Source organism: Hypanus sabinus, chromosome 7 (assembly GCF_030144855.1).
Source record: "Hypanus sabinus isolate sHypSab1 chromosome 7, sHypSab1.hap1, whole genome shotgun sequence".
Lineage (NCBI taxonomy): Eukaryota > Metazoa > Chordata > Chondrichthyes > Myliobatiformes > Dasyatidae > Hypanus > Hypanus sabinus.
The window spans coordinates 145136213-145159837 of NC_082712.1; the positions used below are offsets into that span (position 1 = coordinate 145136213).

General features: G+C 39.1%; 1 protein-coding gene across 2 annotated transcripts in view; it reads right to left on the reverse strand.

The window, feature by feature from the left end:
• LOC132397295 (USP6 N-terminal-like protein) overlaps window positions 1-23625 on the reverse strand; it is a 181046-nt gene that overhangs the window by 125814 nt on the left and 31607 nt on the right. Inside the window, exon 2 of one of the 2 annotated variants that reach the window (XM_059975883.1) lies at window positions 22281-22448. The exons of the other annotated variant lie outside the window; for it this stretch is intronic. The gene's annotated coding sequence lies outside the window, so the exon portion shown is untranslated. The remainder of the gene's footprint in view (window positions 1-22280; window positions 22449-23625) is intronic. 2 annotated transcript variants of the gene reach the window in all.

A 23625-nucleotide genomic window follows, 5' to 3' on the forward strand; every position in this document is an offset into this window, starting at 1 on the left:
TGTAAAGAAATTAACAACTCTTAGCAACTTGCATGCTTATCAATATGCAACATACTTATTCTAGTTCTTTCATTTGTCATAGAGAAATCATTTAAATGGACAGATCAAATGTACACTAACCTCAAAGTTTTAGATTATTTCTGTTATGGGGAAAGACTGCCTTGTAAAGGTATTCAGCCCCTCAAACCTTTGTTCACATAAATGAGTATTAAACCAGGGATTGCTCAATTTAACTAAGAAGTTTTATTTGGGTATCACATGTTCCCAAATAAAGCATGAAAAACTAGGAATTCAAAATTCAGCCCTTCAAAAGTATTCATTGCCCCTTGCTCAGTACTTAGTAGAACCACCTCTCACAGCTTTACAGCCAGTAGGCTTTTTGGATATGTCTCTATTAGCTTTGCACAACATGATGGAGCAAGATTTACTCATTCCTCCTTGTTGGAGCATTGCATGTTTGAGGAGAAGTGGCCAGGACTCTGACTGGGCTACTCAAGGACATAATCTTCTTCATTTGAAGCCACTCCATTATTGCTCTGGCAGTGTGCTTCAAGTCGTTGTTCTGATGAGAGATGAACTTTCTCCACAAGTTATGCTTTCTGGCAGAGGGTGGCAGGTTTTTATCCAGGATCTCTTTGTATTAAGCAGCATCCATCTTCCCATCAATCCTGACTGAATTTGCAGTCCCCATCTCCACCACACTTTACAGTTAGGATAGTGTAACCTAGCTGATGCATAGTATTAGATTATGCCACAAATACTGTTTAGTATTGAGGGCAAAAGGTTCCACAAGACCTTCTTCCACATCTTTATAGTATCCTCTAAGTGATGCTTTGCAATGCCTTTACAGGCAAGGATATGCATTTTTTTAAACAAGGGCTGCTTCCTTCCCACTCTTCCATACCCTTTTTGTGCAAGGCCTTAAAGATTGTGTAGCCATGAACTTCATCTCTAGTTACAGACACCAACTTCTGCAGCTCACTCAGTTACTTCTGGTGTCATAGTAGCCTCTCTTAAAGGTACCATAGTTCTCCTGTGACCAAGTTTAGAGGGGCAGCTTGACCTAGTCAGCATGGCTGTGGTTTCATTTTGTTTTCCCACATTCAAAATGAACTACACTGAGCTCCAAGCTATGTTCAATGCTTCTGAAATGGACTTATATCCTTCCCCAGATCTGTGCTTCTCTATTATCTTTTCCCTGACTTGTCTTGAATGCTCTTTTCTCTTCAATTTGGTTTGAATTGTTGAAAATCTACTATACTGTTAAGAGAGAGGGGATATATATTCTATGAGACCATGGATTTGCACCTTGGAAGGTTTCCAGGGCGTAGGCCTGGGCAGGGTTGTATGGGAGACTGGCTGTTGCCCATGCTGCAAGCCTACCCCTCTCCACACCACCGATGTTGTCCAAGGAAAGGGCACTAGGACCCAAACAGCTTGGCACCAGTGTCGTTGCAGAGCAATGTGTTGCTCAAGGACACAACACTGAGGCTCGAACCAGTGACCTTCAGATCACTAGACCGATGCCTTGTCCACTAGGCCATGTGCCAGCACAGGTTATCCGCCAATTTTCAACATCAACAAATTGGGTGAGTTGGTAAGGTAATACATTGCACCTGAGAAAGGTTAGGATAGTAATTACAAAGGGGATGAATACATTTTCAGCCTCACAATTTTTGACAGGTTTTGGATTTTATTCTTTTGATTTCATATGATGCAGAATGTTTTGTAGATTAGCTCAAAAATCCTACTTCAATATATTTTAAATTTAGAAAATGAGACAATAAAATGAGAAAATAATTGTGGGGCTGAGTACTTTTACAAGGTACTGTATTATTCCCCAATGCAATGTACTTCAAAGGAGTCTTTAAAATACAATATTAACTGCAAACAATGGACAATGACATAACCTTTAAATTATCAATGTTATCATAGCAAACTACTTGGTAAGGATTCTGCATTAATTATTTAAATTATTACAATGATTTTGATTATTTGGCGTTCTGTATAATTTTGCGGTACACAGATACCAATAAGCAATGAAATAGATGCCCACAAAAAGCGTAAACTTTTTTGAAAGATGTAATAATATTATACTTATGGTAAGCACAAGTGCTGCTTTTGCCTTAATACATAACATACTCCATTACTTTCATATTTTTAAAATGTTACTGATACATCTTTCCTAAAATTTTTCAAGGCTCAGACATGTCCAAAACATATGAATTAGTGTGGCCACTCCATTGGTACATATATCACAGTAGGGGGAAATATTTGTGTAGAAACGAGACAGCTTGTCTTTAGACATATGAACTCTATGTACCACTTTGAACTGCAATAAAGAATGATAAGCACATAATGATGAAGAATTAATCAATTTTAAAATTGTCTTCCAGTGCTTTTCAAATATGAGAATCTGTAAATTCTTTTCCCAGTCTCCTTTAATTTTATCTAAAGAGGCCTTTTTTCAGTCCCAACAGCAGACCATAAATGTGAGATATTGAACCATTGTCAAAGGGTTTCAGATTAAAAATTGTATCTATTATATTCTTATCTGGGCTTGTAAGAAATGTATTTAGTTGGGATCTAAAAAAATCACTATTCTGTAAATATTGAAAAAAGTGAGTACTGTATTGGATTTGGAAATATGTATTTCAAACTTTTTCTGTACTCTTCAATGTTAGTTTTAAGCCCAATGTTTAAGTGTTTAAGCCCAAACACTGCCAGGTTTGGTATTGTTGAGGATAGTATTACAAAACTGAAGCCATCTAATTTGCGGGTATTGGCTTTCATGTCTCTTATGGCCAGGAGGGCAATCTTGCTCAAGTAGAAGGAGGCTGCCCCGCCCACTCATGTTCAATGACTATCTTAAGTTATTTTGTGCCTTGACCTAGAGAAGATTTGTTGTTCGACTTCTGATGCTAAACATGATTTTCTAATGTTATGGGGACTCCTTCTGAGTTACTTCCATAATCTTTGACCTGTTATTAAAGTATGGTTCTGAGTCATCATTGTTATAATATTATACAGTAAGGTTTCTTTTCCTCTTTTCTTTTTCACCAATCAGCTCATTTTGGTAGTGGGGGTATATATTTTTAAAATAAAATACAATCATTCTACTTTATTTCATTTCATAATACAATCTTTCTACAAGATTGATTCGGAATATGCGATACTGTGATCATATTACTGTGATTTAAATGTAATGTAATTCGTATTACTTTTATCCTTATGAACTTTGTATTTATATCCATGCAATTTATATAATATTAATTAAAATATTGAAAGAGAAAATGTTACCTATGAGACAGAACCATCAATAGTTACATAAAATTCATCACCATAGTAATTTCATCAATTTGTTTTGGGCTTTCTAATAAAATCCTTTACAAATACCTTTTCTGTCCCCCTCTCATTTTATTCAATTCCATTCTGTTGCAGACTATGTTAGACACATCATTTATGTCGGCCCACTTATTTCATCTGTTATGATTTTGGTCACTTTTCATATAAACTAGCTAATTTTCAGATTCAATTCCTTTTAAAAAGATACTTTGTGGCCCATTCATACCACATACTTGAGCCATGAATCATTTATATACCAGTCTGACTTCTTTCAGGCCTTTAACAGTCTGTAATTGAGCAGAGCAGCAGTCTGATGCATCTACATCAAAATATCTGTGTCTCCTGAGGAAACAATTTAATCATTGTTCTTGACCAGGATCTGAATTCTGTGAGCTACTGAAACAGAACACTACCAGCACCAAATCCACACTGCCAAGTTGTGCTCAGTTGCACTACCAAGTCTATTAATATGTATCATATATTACTAATCAGCCAGTTTCTACTCCAAAAGTTTGCAGGTTTCTTTCAATTTCTTTCAATAAACTGTTTTTGAGCAAACTGGTTTGGAAAATGAGTCATCATTTGGAGAATGTGTGTTCAAGTGCAATTTTAAATCTTAATATGTATTCTGGGTTAATTAGTGTACTAACGGGGGAATTAAGTGGTATTGGAGGTCTCATCTTCTGCTAATTTAGGTGGCCGAATCTCAGACAAAATTAATTACTCAACCAAATTCAATGAAGTGATCACCTTGCTATTCATTCTTTTATTATCTGAAAAGCTCGTGGCTTTGAAGGGATCTCACTAATAGTGAAATCCCCTCAAAAGTAGCCCACTGAAAATACAATTCTTTGGATTGTACTGAGGACATAAATTAATACTGTCTAGAAATGTCCTTCCCAATACTGGCAGCACATGACATTTTGCATTAAAATTAAATTCTGTTACGGTATTTTGAAAGCAGAGGAAAGATATATTGCCACTATGTACTCTTTCTTCTTCAATGGTTCCTCAGAATGGAGAATGACATGTTTTCTCTCTGGTTTTGTGAGTCTTTGTGCTACGGAACAGGAGTAAATTAATCAGCAATCATGAACACAAGTTTTGGATATTGGCTTATATTGCCATACATTTTAATCCCTGTTAAGTGCATCATAAAGAGAATGTGATTCTGCCAGTGATACCCCTGTACCAAGTTCTTGAACTCTAATGTCTTTGGATAGACTTGAATCCACATAATTCTAGAGTAATATATTGAGCAATAGCTGGCATTGAATTAGTCAGTTATGAATAGCTGCAACACTAGCTACTTAAAAGTCAAAAAGAAACATGTAGTACAGTTCATATAGAGAGCTGTGCTCCACAGAACCCTCTTCCCACCTTTACATATCTACTTTGATAGCATGACCTCATATTCCCTTCACCTTAAAATTCTTATCCACCTTTCTCTTAATTTACACTTGCATTAATGATTCAACACACTAACTAGTTTCATATTCTAATGCTAACTAGGTTGAAGTGTTTCAAGTTAGCTTAGTGAATTGTACTCTCAAAAGCTGTTAAGCTGAACTTTCATATATTGTACTTCATAACCGTAAGACTATAAGACCATGACATAACTGGTCCTGACATCCAATGCCAATTGGATGTGTTTACTTTATATAAGTTTTTATTAAAGGTTAAAATGCCTTCAAAATGAACCTGATTTCATGGCATTCAGCATTGCATCAACTTGTTTCGAAAGATCATGTTTTTGTTTTTATATTGAAAATCTCACAAATTTAACCATTTGGGATTCTGAACTCACAACAAAAAGGTTGGGATTAATTTGTGAGATTAATTTGCAGGATTAGGCCTGCTGCCCAGAGTTAATATACGTAACCTCCCATTTGCTTGGTTTACCTGAGGTGGATGATGGACAGCCTAATGTACATCACTGGCATAGCCATGGGCAATCAATTACAAAGACCCATTCCTGACAGAAGACAAAGATGAGGGCACAGTTTTGTCTTCTGTCAAAGATGGCAATAACTTTAAATGTCTCTGACCTTATTAAAGTTAAAATAACTAATGAGAAAGTTAGAATGATAAAATATTTAAAATAAAATTCATGTAAACACACAAAAGTACTTAGAAATTATTATAAACATTAAGGTAATGCAAAATAATTGAAAAACAACTTCGCTTACTTAAATCTGCCCAATTCTTAGGTCCTGAATCTCAATGAAATAAATGGGGTTTCTGATCCTGCAGTAAAATTTATCTGTCATGTGCTCAGCATTGGATCCTAGAGGGAGATTTGTTTGTAAGCCCTGGACTTACTGCATATATTGCATGTTCAGTACTTAGTTCAGAATGACTGTCTAAATACCAATAGATCTGAACCACAACAATGTAGGAGCCCAATGTTTTTAAATAGCTGAGCTTTTACCTCATACTTACTCTTCATTTCTTCTATTGATACTCCACATGTTGCATAATTAATTTTCTTGACACAGCCAGAATCTTTAGTGCTAAATATGTTCAGAGTTAAATATGTGCTAAAAATTAAAAGATAAAGATATGATTTCTCACCCTTACTGTAATAAACAAAATACACAGTAAAGAAAGAAATGTGTTTTCATAATTCAAGATTCTAAAAAATGTGAGAAAGTTTTCAAGGCTATACATAAAGTCCAAAAGAGGTTTAATTCAGTTCTGAAATAGTGCTTCAATTAAAATTGAAAGGTTTAATGTATGAGAATGTGGCAGAATGCTATCCAATTTTTTGCCCATTAAAACAAGTGAGGTGTTATGAATCAGACACCTCTGCCCCTCAAAGCAGGAGCCCCTCAGGGCTGTGTCCTAAGCCCCCTTATTTACTCTCGGCACACCTATGACTATGTCGCTATCCACAGCTCCAATCTGCTAATTAAATTTGCTGACGATATGACATTGATTGGCCTTATCTCAAATAATAACGAGGAAGAAGTCATCGCCTTGACATAGTGTGTCAAGATGACAACCTCTCCATCAATGTCACAAAAACAAAGGAGCTGGTTGTGGACTACAGGAGGAATGGAGACAGGCTGACTCCTATTAATACCAATGGATCTCCGGTTGAGACGGTGAACAGCTTTAAGTTCCTCAGCATATTCATCACTGAGAATCTCACGTAGTCTGTACATATTGGCTGTGGGTCTTTTATCTCAGAGAGTTGAAGTTTGACATGAGTCCCTGTATGCTATGGACTTTCTACAACTGCCTGGTATGGGAACTGTACTTCCTTCAATTGCAAGACTCTGCAGAGAGTGGTGCAGGCAGCCCAGCACATCTGTAGATGTGAACTTCCCACTATTCAGGACATTTACAAAGACAGGAGCATAAAAGGGACCCGAAGGATCACTGGGGGTCTGAGTCACCCCAACCACAAACTGTTCAAGCTGCTACCATCCAGGATTTTAATTCCTCATGAATGTGAAGGATGTAAGAAATAAAGGCAATTCAATGATTAGTTCAGGAGTGCATGGAGCAAAATCCATGCAAGATTTTAAGGTAAGAAAACACTGCAACTGCATTTTCTAATTAAACAGTTCAGAGGAATTTAACAAAAATTAAACTGTAAAATAAAAATGAATGTTAGTTTCCAATGACATTCTGGGTAGAAAAGCTCTTCGTACCAACTAACAGTGGAATAGGAAAGGGGATGAGTTTTTTTTCTTTCTCTTATTTATTTGGAGATACAATATGTTAACAGGCCCTTCCAGCCCAAAGATCCCACGCTGCCCATTACATATGTGACCAATTAACATACTAATCTATGCATCTTTGGAAAGCGTAAACTGGAGCACTCAGAGAAAACCCACACTATTACTGTGAGAACGTACAAAGTCCCTACAGTGGTGGAGTTGAACTGATGATACTTGTATTGCAACAGCGTTGCGTTAACTACTACAGTACTGTGTGATCTTTCCCCTCTCACCCTCAGAAAATCAGGACCATGAAGTCCTTGGGAGAGCTGGAATTATCAGACAGTAATCTATTTGTTTTCTTCAAAGAAAACCATATTGTGAACACTAAATGAAACACATTAATTTGGAAGTACCTGTGAATTTCTACTTCACCTGGAAGTACTGTTTGAATTGCTGAATAGCGTGTAGGAAAAAGTAAAAGGTCAGGGGTTGCTTCTCCTGTGATTGCATGGAAGGGTGCCTTGATAAAAGATCTGATTTTTGAAGTAAGTGGTTGGATTACTTTGAAGTAACACCTCCAATCAATCGAGAAAGGTGATCTTGAGCTTCTAACTGCCTGTCACTTTCATTCTTTATCCCAATCCCATTATGATTTCTCTGTTCTTGGCCTTCTACACTGTCTATTGAAGCCTAATATACACTTGAGGAACAGCACCTCATCTGGGAAACTTGCAGGCCTTGGGACTCAGCGTTGAACTGACCAATTTCACACTCACATCCTGATTTATTCCCTCTCTCTTCAGGCAGAATCTTGGTCTCAATCCTACAACAGTAATTCCCTTCGGTCTTGCCACCATTTCCTGGAATTTGAAACCAGCTCATGTTCTCACTTTTCCCAATTCTGATGAAAGGTTATTGACTTGAAATGTTCTTGAGTACAAAGCATCGAACAATATAGCATGGATACAGGCCCTTCAGCCCAACCAGTCCATGGTGTCCACCAACCTAGTCGCAATTTGCTCAGTTTGGACCATATCCCTAAGCCTTACAACCCTATCCCCATGTATTTGGCCAAGTGCCTCTTAACTGATAGTATTTTTATCTGCCTCAGCCACTTTCTCTGGCAGCTTGTTCCATATATTCACCACCTTCTGTTTGATAAAAGTTACCCCTTAATATTCTTTCCCATCTCACACTAAAATTATGCCCCCTAGTTTTGGACTCCTTTCCTCTGGGGCAAAGATTGTTATCATCCACTTTATCTATGACTCATAACTTTAAACATTTCTACAAGGTCACCCCACATTCTTCTATTTTCCAAGGAATAAAAACCTACCTGGCCAACCTATCCCTATAACTCAAGCCCCTTAGTCCTTGCAACATCCTTGTAAACCTTCTCTGCATTCTTTCCAGTCTAACCATGTATTTGCTACAATAGGGTGACCAAAACAGTACACAGTACTCCAAGTGCAGTCTCACCAACTACCTAATACAATTGCATCACAATGTCCCAACTATTACTTCTGCTGTGACAGGTGAAGGCCAGTATGCTTTTTTCACCCTTTTTTTCACTATCCTATCTACCTGTGATGCTGCTTTCAACATATTATTTATTTGTGTTCCTATATGCCTGTATTCCATTACACTCTCTAATGCCCTACCATTCATAGTACAAGTCCTATGCAGGTTTGACTTTCCAAATGTGATGGCTCCATAGCCATCTTAAGCTGAGAACTCCAAAGATTTGTTGGGACCTGACTGAAGATATTTCAGATTTTTAGCACCCACTGTGTTCTGCACATTGTGATTTTTCTCCTCCTCTCCATCCTTGTTCATCTACTTATATTTATATCTCCTTTGGACAGAGCAGTTATGATTAACAAGTATTCCTCTCAGAGAATACGAACAGCATTTGTGTCATCTTCATCATTTTGGTGTCCATACCACCACAATCATTCCTTAGGTGGGTGTAGGCTTAATCTGTCTTCACATAATCAACCTACCATCCCAGGACTTAAACCTGCGGAGAAGATCCTGAAAGGCAGGAATTATAATAATTTGGAGAGGTATAGTATGATTAGGAATAGTCAGCATGGCTTTGTCAAGGGCAGATTGTGTTTACGAGCCTGATTGAATTTTTTGAGGATGTGATTAAACACGTTGATGAAGGAAGGGCAGTAGATATAGTGTATATGGATTTCAGCAAAGCATTTGATAAGGTACCCCATGCACAGGTTACTGAGAAAGTAAAGAGGCATGGGATCCAAGGGACATTGCTTTGTGGATCCAGAACTTGCTTGCCCACAGAAGGCAATGAGTGGCTGTAGACAAGTTATATTCTGCATGTTGGTTGGTGACCAGTGGTGTGCCTCAGGGATCTGTTCTGGGACCCTTACTCTTCATGATTTTTATAAATGACCGGGATGACACAAAGGTTGGAGGAGTTATGGATAGTGTGGACGGCTGTCAGAGGTTACAGCAGGACATTGATAGGATGCAAACCTGGGCTGAGAAGTGGCAGATGGAGTTCAACCCAGATAAATGTGAAGTGGTTCATTTTGGTAGATCAAATATGATGGCAGAATATAGTATTAATGGTAAGACACATGGCAGTGTGGAGGATTGGGGGATTTGGGGGTCTGAGTCCATAGGACGCTCAAAGGAGCTGCGCAGTTTGACTATGTGGTTAAGAAGGCATATGGTGTATTGGCCTTCATCAATCGTAGAATTGAATTTAGGAGCCAAGAGATAATGTTGCAGATATATAGCACTCTGGTCAGACTGCACTTGGAGTACTGTGCTCAGTTCTGGTCGCCTCACTACAGAAAGGATGTGTAAGTCATTGAAAAGGTGCAGAAGAGATCTACAAGGATGTTGCCTGGATTGGGAAGCATGCCTTATGAGAATAGGTTGAGTGAATTCGGCCTTTTCTCCTTGGAGCGACGGAGGATGGGAGGTGACCTGATAGAGGTATACAAGATGATGAGAGGCATTGATCGTGTGGATAGTCAGATGCTTTTTCCCAGGACTGAAATAATTGCCACAAGAGGACACAGGTTTAAGGTGCTGGGAGTAGGTACAGAAGAGATGTCAGGGGTAAGTTTTTTACTCAGAGAGTGGTGAGTGTGTGGAATGGGCTGCCGGCAATGGTGGTGGAGGCGGATATGATAGGGTCTTTTAAGAGACTTTTGGATAGGTACATGGAGCTTAGAAAAATAGCGGGCTATGGGTAAGCCTAGTAATTTCTAAGGTAGGGACATGTTCTGCACAACATTGTGGGACCAAGGGCCTGTATCGTGCTGTAGGTTTTCAGTGTTTCTATAATTTATTTCTAAACTGTACTTATTGATCTTAAAAGCCAAATGTGTTTAAATAAAAAGCAGTTACAAAAGTTCCTCAATGCAAATTGTCACAAAGTAACCCCTCAGCAGCAAGTCAAACATGATTTAATACTACTTGCTTAAGTCCTTGGGCTCTCATATGACAAAAAAGTTAAAATATATTAACTAAACATTACTTAAGCTCTAACAGGCTTCTTTAATTAAACTACTAATTCTGAGATCAAAAGAAAAATTATGCAATAAAACAATGAAGTTATACAAGAAAACTGAATAGCTACAGAAAACAGACAAAAACATCAAAAGAGGATGACTTCTATTAGCTCTTGGCCTAGAATAATTGCTGGCTTTGAACCTCAATGTCTCTTCATGAAAGACAGAATTTCATGGTGACTGATTAATAGGCAGCAGCAAGTAATGGCTGATAGAAAAAGGCATAGCATCTTTCCAAGAAAGGAAACAGGTTGGTGCTTCACAGAGATATATCCATTTCCTTGGCCCAGCATCTCAACTAGACAGCGGTGAAAATCTGAAGTCCCTTTGTTCATTGTACTTCCTACAAAGCGAAACCCATTAACATGAATGGCAGCGAGGCTTCACTACCAAATGAACTCAACGCCTTCTATGACCTCTTTGAAAGGGAGAATACAACTACAGCTGTGAAGATCCCTGCTGCACCTGGTGACCCTCTGATCTCCGTCTAAGAGGCTGATATTAGACTATCTTTAAAGAGGGTGAACCCTCGCAAGGAGTACCTGGTAAGGCTCTGAAAACCTGTGCCACCCAACTGGTGGGAGTATTCAAGGACATTTTCAACCTCTCACTGCTATGGATGGAAGTTCCCACTTGCTTCAAAAGGCAACATTTAGATCAATGCCCAAGAATAATAATGTGAACTGCCTTAATGATTATCACCCAGCAGCACTCACATCTACAGTGATAAAATGATTTGAAAGGTTGGTCATGACTAGACAACTTCTGCCTCAGCAAGGACCTGGATCCCTTGCAATATGCCAATCGCCACAATAGGTCAAAGGCAGATGCAATCTCAATGGCTCTTAACATGGCGTTGAACCATCTGTACAACACAAACATCTATATCAGGATGCTATTTATCAACTATAGCTCAGCATTTAAGAATCAGAATCAGAATCAGGTTTATTATCACCGGCATGTGACATGAAATTTGTTAACTTAGCAGCAGCAGTTCAATGCAATGCATAATCTAGTAGAGAAAAAATAGTAATAAATAAACAAGTAAATCAATTATGCTTATTGAAAAGATTAAAAGAATGTGCAAAAACAGAAACACTGGGACAAGGCAGGGACTGGGTATTGATAGTGAATGATCAGCCATGATCTCAGAATGGCGGTGCAGACTCGAGGGGCCGAATGGTCTACTTCTGCACCTATTGTCTATTAAAAAAAGTGTCAAAAGATTCAATGCCCATTTAGGAAATGGACGGCAGAGGGAAATAAGCTGTTCCTGAGTCACTGAGTGTGTGCCTTCAGGCTTTAATACCATTATTCCCACAATCTTGATTGAGAAGTTGCAGAACCTGGGCCTCTGCACCTCCCTCTGCAATTGGCTCCTCGACTTCCTAACCGAAAGACCACAATCTCTGTGGATTGGTGATAACATCTCCTCGTCGACGATCAACACTGGCACACCTCAGGGTGTGTAATTAACCCACTCCTCTACTCTCTATATACCCATGGCTGTAAGCATAGCTCAAGTATTATCTATAAATTTGCTGACAATACAACCATTGTTGGTAGGATCTCAGGTGGTGACAAGAGGGCGTACAAGAGTGAGATATACCAACTAGTGGAGTGGTGCTGCAGCAACAACCTGGCATTCAACATGAGTAAGATGGAAGAGCTGATTGTGGACTTCTGGAAGGGCAAGATGAAGGAACACATTAATTCTCATTGAGGGATCGGAAGTGGAGAGAGGGAGCAGTTTCAAGTTCTTGGATGTCAAGATGTCTGAGTATCTAACCTGGTCCCAACATATTGTTACAGTTATAAATAAGGCAAGACAGCGGCTATACTTAATTAGGAGTCTGAAGAGATTTGGTATGTCAACAAAAACACTCAAAGACTTCAATAGATGTATCGTGAAGAGTATTCTGACAGGCTGTATCACTGTTTGGTATTGGGGGTGGGGGGGGGGGTACTGTACAGGACCGAAAGAAGCTGCAGAGGGTTGTAAATTTAGTCAGCTCCATTTTGGGTACTAGCCTACAAAGTACCCAGGACATCTTCAAGGAACAGTGTCTCAGAAAGGCAGCGTCCATTATTAAGGACCTCCAGCACCCAGGGCATGCCCTTTTCTCACTGTTACCATCAGGTAGGAGGAACAGAATTCTGAAGGCACACACTCAGTGAATCAGGAACAGCTTCTTCTCTGCCATCTGATTCCTAGATGGATATTGAACCCTTGGACACTACCTCACTTTTTAAAATATATAGTATTTCAGTTTATTTGCACAATTGTTAATTTATTCAAATACATATACTGTAATTGTTTTTTTTATTATTATTTTATTTTGTTTTTTTCTTCTATATTATTACATTGAACTGCTGCTGCTAAGTTAACAAATTTCACATCACATGCTGGTGATAATAAACCTGATTCTGATTCTGAGATCTGCCGAAGTCTGAACTGACACATCAGTAGTCTGAGTACACAGACCTTGGGGGACATCAGACGTTATATTATGATTGTGACATCAGACATTGTATTATATTTTTGGATCCAATGATATGACTCTGTGACAATTCCTGAGGGCTACCTAATTTAGTAACCATGTAAACTGGGATTTCAGTTTACTAGTCTGGCAGCAAAGGAAATGGCATCCACACCTGATCTTGGGGTAACATTGTTCTGTTTTCTATCATTTTGCCTCATCTGCATGGATTAAAGTTAGTCAATACAATTTATCACTTTACTAAAAATAATTTTTTATTCATTGTCTCAGATTTGTTTGTGAGCCTCCACTTCATTTCCCCAGAGAATTATTTTATTCATACAGATGTTAAGATAAATTTGATAAGCACACAGTGATCTAATGGGGAATGGTTCCATCCCTTTAGTCAAACAAATAAATTTCCTCACATTCACTATATGCGAATACTATTCAAACCATAACAAATATTTCAGAGTAGTTGTGAAGATGAAAGAGTTCAGTGACATGAACACAATCTGTTTTCATCAATTTAAATGAAAATTGATCAAAACTTTCTGCTTAAATTGGCACGGCAGTTAGCAGGGCACTATTACAGCTCAGGGCATTCCAGAGGTTGGAGTTCAATTGGAATGAGTGGGTTCTCTCTGGGTGCTCTGGTTTCCTTCCACAGTTCTAAGAGGTACTGGTTAGTAGGTAAATTAGTCATTGTAAATTCTCTTGTGATGAGGTTAGGGTTAAATCGGGTTTGTCGGGAGCTGTTTGGGTGGTGTGGTTTGAAGGGTCAGAAGGGCCTACTCCATGCTGTATCACTAAATACAATTTTTTTAAAAATAATAAATACTACCAAAAGAAGGAACACGAATGAATTCCATACTTGCATACGAACAGCTTATTCCCTTTGTTATGTATTTGGCTTGGGAAAAATACCGATGTAGTATGAATATTTAACTATCTTCTAAATATAATGAAATTCAGCATTAAAGTATAAAAGGGAAAGTAGAAGATAAATGGCAACCATACCGGTGTGATCGGCAAGAAACTTTATCAGTAAACAGTTTACTTCTTCCTTTGCCTCAAGAAAATAGTGGATCTTAGGTAGGGTTCTAATACATTTTTAGACGCGGAAACTTTTTCCAATCTATTTTTGATGCAAGATCAATTTTTAACATTTCTTCCTGATTACTTGATGAACAATATTTGAAATGTTATAATCATGTTATATTGAACAAATGAAAAATAACTTGCGACCAAACATTAAGTAACCACTCAATCAGGAACTACATCTATTAAAATTAAAACTAAACTGGATCCCACTAAACAAAGCATCCCAAAAATAAAATCACAAAGACAAAATGGTAACACCTGAAATAGAGAAATCTCTTCAGTAATGTGCACTTTACATACAGCATTGTAAATATTTACAATAAAGCTCTGCCAATCAAGCATGCTTGGAATTCTCATTGTCCAGACTAGAAATTGTTCTTTTACTACTCTAACACACATTCTGTTCAATTTTGTTCAGATGTAATCTGGTAGAATGAATAACTTTTTAGTGAATGTAGTAAATTTTAAAAGATTGTGGGAAACAAGGTTCTGGTAATTTAAAGGGTGCACAGGAAACAGACCCAGCTATGGTTAAAGGGAGCATGGGAACCAGAGCTGGTTGGAAAGAAAACATGGAAAATGGGCCCCAATGAGTGGGAGTAACTAAGGCTGTGTGAGTAGATGGAAAACAAGGGAATTGGAGCCTAGTGAGTTGACAGAGAGCATGGCAAACATCACTTGGTGAACCAGTTGCTGAACTGGTTTTCTGGATAGTAATTTTCTGGGTAGTCAGATGGCAGATTGTCAGAGGTGTACTGTGACTAGAGGAATAGCTTATACCAGTCGCTGCTTAAATAAATAGGACTACACAACTTTAAGACAATTCCAGACTGGTTCAAATTATGGCTTATTCAAGCTAAGACTTGATCTACTGAGATAAATTATGAATTCACTCAACATCTCAAATTTTCTGTCAACTGTTAAACTGTTTGAAGTTCACAGATTAAAAACTTACTGAAAGGGTTTTATTGTAATTCATTAACCAAACTATAAATTTTCTTACACATCATGATGTGCATACCAGCCAGTGTACTGGCAAAAGGCCAACTATTACATAATCATGTCTTGGTGTAAGAACTGCATCAACCACGTCCTTCAATTGCATTAAATCTGAGTAATCCTTTTTTTTTAAAAATCACTTTAAATGACAAAATATATGTCAAATAATGTAATGTGATTTCAAGGACATAAGTCATGGGATTGACATAACTCCTGGATCAAATGTAAACCTACTGAGTGACGAAATGTTGCGCAGAAAATTGAATATTTGTACAAGCAGCATCAACTACAGTTGGATTTTGTTGTTCTCTGATCTTGGTAATCCATTTGCAAACATTTTGAGTAGAATTAAATTGAATTGACATTATTTCTTACATCCTTCACATACATGAGTAAAAATCTTTACGTTATGTCTCCATCTAAATGTGCATTGTGCAATCAATTAATAACTTATAATATACAGTATAGAACAGTCAATGTAATGTAGAGTACAGTCAAATCAGTGCGTTAATCAGTCTGATGGCCTGGTGGAAGAAGCTGTCTCGGAGCCTACTGGTCCTGGCTTTTATGTTGTGATACCGCTTCCTGGATGGCAGCAGCTAGAATAGATTATGGGTGGGATTGCTGGGGTCCCCAATGATCCTACAGGCCCTTTTTACACTCTTGTCCTTGTAAATGTCCCGAGTCCTGGGAAGTTCACAACTACAGATGCGCTAGGTACAGTTCCTATACCAAGCAGTGATGCAGCCCATCAGGATGCTCTCAATTGTGCCCCCATAGAAGGTCCTTAGGATTTAGGGACCCATACCAAACTTCCTCAACTGTCTGAGGTGAAAGGGGCACTGTTGTGCCTTTTTCACCACACAGATGGGTGTGTACAGACCATCTGAAGCCGTCGGTGATGTGGATGCCGCGGAACGAAGCTGTTTATCTTCTCAATCCCAGATCCATTGATGTCAATAGGGGTTAGCCCGTCTCCATTCTTCCCGTAATCCACAACCAGTTCCTTTAGTTTTGTAACAATGAAGGTGAGGTTGTTTTCTTGACACCACTGTGTCAGAGAGATGACATTTTCCCCTGTAGGTCACCTTGTTATTATTTGAGATAAAGCCACTCAATGTCACCATATGAGCAAACATTATTAGTGTGCTGTTAATGTGGTGTGTCCTCTGAATGTTTGGCTTTTTATATACCCTTCTATCAGTTGATTGGTCATCATTATAGAACCACAATTATAACATAGGGAGGGGATCTCCTCACTAATTGGTTGCATGGCAAACGCTGTGTGTTGTCTGGAATTTTGTCCACATTGGCTTATAAATGGGATGGAGGTCTACATGTTTATAGAAATGTTTGCAGAAAACCAGGCTTCTAGGAATTCTCTTGCATACCGAGGGTTTGCTTGCACCATGACTTTCACTGATGCCTATTTGAATTTGTGCCCCTTTTGATCTTCATGGGTAGAGACTAGGGAGAATTGTGTTGACGATGGCAGATTTAAAATACAGAACAATACACTGAACTCAATTGGGTCAAGGACAGTGGAAGTAGACAAATCAATGTTCTTTGTTCTTGCTCATATGCTTGAAGGAGATGGAGACTTTCATTTTGTAAGACTCTCCTTATTGTTCTCCCCCACTCCCCCGCCCCACCCCACCCCCAATTTTGTGGACTCTGAAATGATGCATGCTTTGGGATAAATTAATCAGAGAAATTGAATGTGGACTCAACTAATGACCTGCTAAACCTGAAACCATTCTCAGACAAGAAGCTACTCATTATGTGAAGACTTAGCAGAGAAGCAATCTGTAATCTCATTAGACTCAGTGTCTGGGTCACCTAGTTTAACCATCCTGAGTTGAAAGGAACAAAGGCATGAGGCGGGGGGTGGGGGGAATGGTCAGAAATCACAGAACAATGTTGGTTGTAGCCCTGGACCAGAGCCAATTAAAAAAGTGTTAAGGTTCAAGGTTCAATCAGGTGATATATATCCGACGCCACTGGAATGCTACATTTGAATTGTTAAGGACTGAACATAAAAGTGGGCACTTTGAATGCGCTAGCAGCAATAACTCTCTCAAGATATCCACCACCTCAAAGAAGAACCACCATGCCAGGAGATGGGAGAAGAAAGGATCAACTGTCTGGTGAATGGAGTGATATAAACTGGAAAAATGGTCTGAGTGAACATTGGTACAAAAAGAACAGTAGAGTTCATGCTTTAACTTGTTGGCCCAGGGTCAGCATAGTTACATTGTTAACAAGAGAAAATCTGCAAACTCTGGAAATCCAAGCAACACACACAAAATGCTGGAGGAACTTAGCAGACCAAGCAGCATCTATGGAAAACAGTACAGTCGACATTATGGGCTGAAACATTCTGCCGAAGGGTTTTGGCCCAAAATGTCAACTGTACTCATTTCCACAGATAGTTACATTATTGGTTGTGCAGAGACAAAAAAATGCGTGCTTTGATTGCAGGCAGTCCCCGGGTTATGAACAAGTTCCGTTCCTGAGTCCGTCTTTAAGTCGGATTTGTATGCAAGTCGGAACAAATACATCCGGTATTATTTAGCATCAGTTAGTCAAACGTTTATCTTAGTATATAGTATATATTTTACCTTTCTATGCATATAGAACACTTAACAAACGTATGTATTCCAATAATTAAACCACTGCGTTGCTTAGCAATAATTGTAACTTTCATCGAGGCAGGGCCTTTCACATGCTCCATTATTCTCACTTTATCCTTTAAAATTGTTCCGATTGTTGACCAACTGTAGCCTAGTGTTCTCCAGTGACATTTCACCTCTTTCCAAATGCTTTATTATTTCCACTTTATTTTCAATCGTGATTGTTACCCGTCAATGGAACAGAAACACTGTGGGTGGCGGGTCCCGAGCTCTGCCGGGTCCTAAGGACCACTGAACTGAATTCCCTGGGTCTTATCCACCGCACTGAGACAGGTTAAATGGGACAATTGGGGGCCGTGCTGAGTTTGGGCTTGGGTATTTGATCCTCCACAAAATTCCGCTTGGGAATTTAAACTGGAGGTGGCAGTGTTTTTTTTTACGAGGTCGAGTTGCGAGCTCGACATCAACCTGGCATGAATGGAGAGCATGCTCGGGAGCGTTCTGTCACTGGATCGAACTCGGGAACCTCCGTTCTCGAGCCAACCGCTGATCTCACTGTGCCACCAGCCGACCGGAAAAGGGGGGAGGTCAGGCTGAATCGTGCTAAGAAAAATTTAAGCCAAATACAAAGTGACACACTCAACACAATGTCAATGGCAACGATTTAAAATGGTGGACAGCGTCGCGATCCGACTTAAAATGGCAGACGACGTTCTCCTTCCTCGGTTTGTAAGTACGAGCTGTTCGTAAGTCAGGCGTTCGTAACTCGGGGACTACCTGTAATTAAAAGCTGTGTAGTGAGTTTCCTAACCTAGTTCCATTGATAAACAGTTGGTCATGCTGTTTAACAGCCATTTGATGTTCATGGGTCCTTGTGGTTAGTTTTCTCCCAGTTTGGCCGATGTAGCATTTGCTGCAGTCCCTGTATTGGATTCTGTAGACCACACTGGTCCAATGGACCAATAGCTTGATTTGTTCTTTAGGTCTGCAGAGTACTCTCCTCTGTGTTGCTGTTGGCTTATGCGCAACCAAAATATTATGTTTTTGAAACAGTCAAGCTGTCATTTCTGAGCTATTTCAAATGCATGGAAGGACAACCTGTCTGGTGACTTCTTGGTTGGTGCATTGTCGACCTTGTAGGCAGCTTCTATGAACTTATGTGGGTGTCTGTTTAGTACAAGGTATTGTAGTGGTCAGGACATGAAGTGCATCTTTACAGAGTTTTGTATTGCTTCAAGATCATTTGCACCTTTTTAAATAACAAATCCCAAGGTCTCAACGCGAAACATTGATTTTTTTTTATTCCTCTCCATAGTTGCTGCCTGACCTGCTGAGTTCCTCCAGCATTGTGTGTTGCACAGTATTTCCAGCATCTGCAGAACCTCTTGTGTTTATAACATTAAAGCTGATCTTTAGTCTGATATGAAAGGATGTTGCTTTGCTGATGCTAGGTCTTTGAAATCAGATACAAATCAAAGGATGATGCAGATCCCAGGCTACTCTTATGCAAAGTAAATGCACCATCCATGACTAAGGCTAAACTGGGGAGGTGGTCGATATTAAAGATGGAAAGTTGGTGAACCATTCAGAGCTGAGGGTGGGAAGCAGGTTAATAGCGTACTGGTTTGGTCCAATCAGAGATTTGGTACTATCATTAATAGCTGTAGAGTTACTAGGATCCCAAATTGTCAGGGCCTAGGGTGATCAGGGATCATGGCTGGTGATCGGGGGGGGGGGGGGTGAGAGAAGTCCATAGATAATGGAGAAGGGGTGTGCTGATGTCATGGGGTGGGATATTTGAACAACATAATTTAAATAGTAGCTTTCTAAAGTTACTCAATCATATATAATTATTATTCAGAAATCTGAAATTGATAGACCTATGGGAAGAAGATATTAAAGTGTGCACAACAATGCTGAGAATATGGAATTAAGTAACAGTTTAACAAGGACCTAAATGTGTGGAGAAATTTACTTAAGGAAATAAATAGACTTCTTCTATCCCAACGCCTTCTATGATCTAGAAATTTGTAAAAGATTGTAGATAATTTCAGAGAATAAATTTATTGTGAATTTTCATTAGCCAGGATGATACCAAGAATGAACAGAGCAAAAATATAAGAAAAATACATTCAATGTGGAAACACCATTTTGGTTAGTATTGCACTAACAGCAACTACTTTGCTTGAATCTTCAGAAACAGCTCTATTTCTATCTTTAATAGGTCTATTTTTCCGTTTCAGGGTTCTTTTGAAGACCATGACCTGAAGTTAACAAGCTGACTTCAGTTTTTTGTGGGAATGGGACCAACTCTCAGGGTCTCATGACTGGCTGTTATTCGATGTAACAAGGAAGTCGCCTAGAAGATTAGCTCACCTTCGGAGTTTCGGGATTTTGTGACTCTAGAGGTGGGCGGACTCGAGATCGATGCCTCTGCAGGAATTCAGCGTGTTGTGGGAGACTGAAGATCTCTGGCTGTGTGACCAGAGACCCAAGTTCTTTGGGCACAGAGCTCGGAAATGGCGACGCAACGTACTCTTAACATCGTAAATCAGCGAGACGTTTGTTATGTCTCCTCTCTCACTGTGAACCTCTTTTTCCCTTATTAGGGAGAAAGCGAGCCCATGGTATGTTGAATTACCAGGTGAGTGAGTAGTCTTAGGGGTACTGCAAGTCTGTGTCTTTACCGTTACTTTGCTGCACACCTGAGTGCTCGGTGGGAGGGTGCTGATGATTTTTATTTGCTGGTGGGGGAGGGAGGAGTGATCATTGCTTTGCTGCTGCTTATGTATGGGAGGGGGGAGCTGGGGGGGGGCTTTGAGGTTCTAACATTTATCTGTCATTCATTCTTTGGGCCACTCCTCTGTTTTTCTGGATGGTTGTGAAGAAAAAGCATTTTGGGGTGTATATTGTATACATTTCTCCTTGAGACCTTTGAAACTTAGTGACAAGAATTTGAACTGTATGGAGATGTTTTTAAGAAAGTGAAACACAGTAGCATGCAGTCCATTTTGCAATGCCCCAGAAATTCACCTAGTATTCTGGGCATGATTATCATGCTCCCTGACATATTTTCCATAATAACTCAAACTATATACTCCTTTTGTTTACTACAGGGAAACTTGGACAAACTAGTCGAGGCACCTATCATTGCGCACTCCTTAAGCAACTATTGCAGTACTGGATGAGGACACCTACCAGTAATTAATTACTTATATTCAACCTTTGTCTTGCCCTCCATCCTCTCCGCATAACTCCACACTCTTGCGTTGTCTTTGCTATTTTCAGTCCCAGTCTGATCTCAATCCTACTTTCCCTTGCCACTCCCACCACAAGTTTCATTCTGCAGCTCTGCACACCCCTTTTCCACTGATTCTGAAGATCCTGGCCTCCATCAGTGCAGAACACTTCACAATCTTATGCCATTTCCAATCCTGATTGTCGAACACTCCCTTTAATATCATGCTGACCACCATCCCAGTCCTACCAGCACATCACAAAATATAATGCCTCTAACTTCTTCCCACATCCTAATGTCAGAAACACCAATCAAATTTACTCTACTTATTCCAACGCTCCTCCCACAATCCCACAAAATACATATATGTTACCAAATACTGACTTGAGATTCATTTTCTTACAGGCATTTACAAGGGAAAAGGAAATACAACAGAATCTATGAAGAAGAACAAAGACTGACAAACAATCAATGTGCAAAAGAATAAAATCTGTGCAAATAAAAATAATACTGAGAACACAAGTGGTAAAAAGTCCTTGAAAGTTTGTAGGTTGTAGAATCAATTCACAGTTGTGGTGAGTGAAGTTATTCATGCTGGTTCAAGAGCCTGATGGGCAATAACAGTTATTGAACCCGGTGATGTAGAACATAAGGTGAGAAAAGAGCATGGCCTGGATGATGGGGGTACTTGATGATGGAAGCTACTTTCTTGTGGCAGTGCTCTTCACTCAATACTGGGGAGTGCTCTGTCTGCAATAGACTGTGGTGTATGCACCACTTTCTGTAGAATTTTTATCTGTATATTGGTGTGTGATGCACCATCAATAACTCTCTCCGAGACATGGAGGTGAACTATTGGCTTTTATTGACTGGAAGAAAGAACAAGCAGTAGTTGACCACCATACAACATCCTGGAGACTGAGGGCCGGGCTCAGGCCTAAATCACCTTTATACCAGGGTCTGTGGGAGGAGCCACGGTCAGTGGGAAGGGCCACAGGAGCAGTCAGCAGGGGGCATGTCCAGACAGGTATATGTAGTTCACCACAGTGTGTCCATACCAGGCAACAATGCAACCAGTTTGGACACTCTCGATTGTGCAGTGAGAGAAGTTTGTCAAAGTTTTATGTGATGTGCCAAATTTACCTAAACTTCTAAAAAACGAAGAGGTGCTGTTATGCCTTCTTTGTGATGGCACTTATATGCTGGACCCAGGACAGATCCTGAGATATGTTACTGGCAAGGAATTTAAAACTACTGACCCTCTCCACTTCCGATCTCCTAATTAGGGCTGACTTCTGGACCTCCAGCTTCTTTCTGTAGTTGGTAATCAGCTCTCTGGTTTTGCTGACATTGAGTGTGAGGTTGTTGTTGTGGCACCACTCAAAACAGGTTTTCAATCTCTCTCCTATATGCTGATTTGTCACCACCTTTAATACAGTGAACAACAAGGGAGTTATCAGCAAATATGGCTTTGGGGCTGTACATACATAGAATGATAGGTATAAAGTGAGTAGAGCAAGAGACTCAGATAGCATTCACAGGAGGAAAACTATACTTCATTAACTTCTACATATTTCTGGGCACTGTATTTATACATTCTTAACAAAGGCAAATGGAGCAATTACTAAATCAACATTTTCGTCACATTCCCCATGAGTTCTTAATTAAACAAACTCGTGCTTGGTTTGTATTTTAAGCGGATATTTTCTGGGAATATCAAGCACAATTGGTATGGTAAATTTATAATCCAATCAGCAGGCTGTATTCAGTAAAGATATCTACAAACTAACACTGCAGAGACAAGGAGACTTTTTCCATATTATCATCAAAATAAGGCCCATAACCCTGTCAAAGCTTTTGTGAATACATAAAATTAATGGTCAAATCTGTATCCATAAAATGCCAGTAACTCTAAAACTATAAAATTCAATGTAGTTCAATGTAGTTTGGCATAGCAAACACTTTATTAAGGCTATAAGGTGACAATTTTACACAATGAAAGTCAAATGTGATGGCTTAATTCATGTCACACTACATCAAGCTAACACAGCAACTTCCTTTGTGTAAGTAGAAGAAAACTACAAACAAAATGCAGGGTATAAAAAGGGATTTAATATACAAACCCATTTCCAGAAAAGTTGGGATATTTTCCAAAATGCAATAAAAACAAAAATCTGTGATATGTTAATTCACGTGAAACTTTATTTAACTGACAAAAGTACAAAAGAAAAAATTTTCAATAGTTTTACTGACCAACTTAATTGTATTTTGTAAATATACATAAATTTAGAATTTGATGGCTGCAACACACTCAACAAAAGTTGGAACAGAGTTAAAATAAGATTGAAAAGTGCACAGAATATTCAAGTAACACCGGTTTGGAAGACTCACATTAAGCAGGCTAATTGGTAGCAGGTGAGGTATCATGACTGGGTATAAAAGTAGCGTCCATCAAAGGATCAGTCTTTACAAGCAAGGATGGGTCGAGGCTCACCCCTTTGTGCCAAAATTCGTGAGAGAATTCGTTAGTCAGTTCAAAAGGAACATTTCCCAACGCAAGACTGCAGAGAATTTAGGTCTTTCAACATCTACAGTACATAATAT